Genomic DNA, 1,844 nt, shown 5'->3' with positions numbered 1-1,844 from the left:
TCTTCTACTCTTACCAAGAGGAAAGTGGCCACTGAACAATTAAAGCGCAGTAACACCTTATGTGAAGAAGAATTGTTTAGTAAACGTGGTGTCAGGTGTGTGAGGACAGAGGAGAATATGTAAGAATATGCCAGACTATTCGGTGTGAGTGTGTAGGCCAAGGGAAAAATGAACTGTAACCAGAGAGAAGGATCCAATGTAGTACTGTCTGGCCAGTTAAAGGACCCCATGACTCTCTAGCGGTAGTATCTCAACGGGTGTCAAGGTACCAGCCAACCAGCCTCTCAGGGTTTTATATAGGTACTCTACGAGAAACGACCGAGCTTAAGCGGTATTCGAACCGCCAGGCAGGAACATTTCCAACCTTTTTATATATCACAGTATGAAATACGTTTCTTAAAAGTTCCACATATGGGAAATATGTGACCGAACGCTATTCGTTTATTCTACGGCTTGAGCTTCAGAAACTTGTAGGAAATCATAATTTATTTTCGCGATTTATGAAATCGTTTCTCGGCTTTCACGGGCCTTGATCCAACGACCGGAAGTTCGTGAAAAGTGACCCTGAGGTCATAATTACCAGACTATTTCTTTTGATGACATAAATACACATAATACGGAAGTTTTGAGTTATTACCATTACTAGTTAAACTACACCCCTAGTTGGGAAAGCAAGATGCTAAAAGCCCAAGGGCTCCAACAATGAAAATAGCCCAGTGAGGAAATGAATTAAGAACACAGATAGAATAGTGTGATTGAATGTACCCTTAAGCAAGAGAACTCTAAACCAAGACACTGAAAGACCATGGTACAGAGGCTATGGCACTACCCATGACTAGAAAACAATGGTTTGATTTTGGAGTGACCGACTCCTAGAAAGCTGCTTATCACAGCTGAAGAGAGAGAGAGAGAGAGAGAGAGAGAGAGAGAGAGAGAGAGAGAGAGAGAGAGAGAGAGAGAATTTAAGTTCCAACAATCCAATGGTCGTATCGTAATTGAAAAAATCTTTTAAAAATTCTTCCAAATATTTGTAATTTCTCAATTTGATTTCTTGCATATTGCCGAAGTGCATATATCATAGATTACTAATTAAGTGCATTTATAATAGTCAATATCAACAAAATCATCACAATAATAAGAACCATACTAAGTACTCCAACGAAAATCGGCCGCAGCCAATTCTACTGACACATCGCCACTCTAAAAATGGTCAGTCTGATCTCCCAGAAAAGAGGACAACAGGCGTGGACGAAGAGAAAAGGAACAAAATAAGATGAGTCAATAATCAGTTAGAAAAGGTGGGGCAGACGTTAGATTTAACCTTCCATGATTGCCATGAATTTACGTCGCATCTTTCTTTCTTTAATCATCGTGAAAAACTGCCCACTCCAAGATGGCAGGTCAAGAGTTTTGAGTTTAAGTAGCAGATGAGCATCGTCTTTTATGTAACAGCCATTAAGAGAAGAGTCGAGTTTTTGCTCAAAGGTTTGGCGGGATGAGAAGGGGGGGTGGGTGATCCATGAACATCTCTCGCCTGCAACACTTGACCTCCATTGCTGCTAAGACCTTCCCCGCCCTAAACATTTCTTCTTCATCTTCTTCCTTTGCTCCTCTTCACGGTCACTTTTGTTCCGTAGTGACGCCTCTTCGTTTCACTCTTCAAAGCATCAGGATAGTTTCTATGCTGACCAGATCAGCTACTTCAATCCCTTTCATATAACAAAGGCCATCTTTCCCATACATTCGAGAAAAGACACATCACACACAAAGGGTATTCCAGACTTTCCAGTGCCATACAGTCATGGCCTGATGAGGGACATACTAGGGCGCGGTCACATCTCCCC

The sequence above is a fragment of the Palaemon carinicauda genome, chromosome 44 (assembly GCF_036898095.1).
Source record: "Palaemon carinicauda isolate YSFRI2023 chromosome 44, ASM3689809v2, whole genome shotgun sequence".
In the NCBI taxonomy this organism is placed as follows: Eukaryota; Metazoa; Arthropoda; class Malacostraca; order Decapoda; family Palaemonidae; genus Palaemon; species Palaemon carinicauda.
This window is presented reverse-complemented; position numbering follows the sequence as displayed.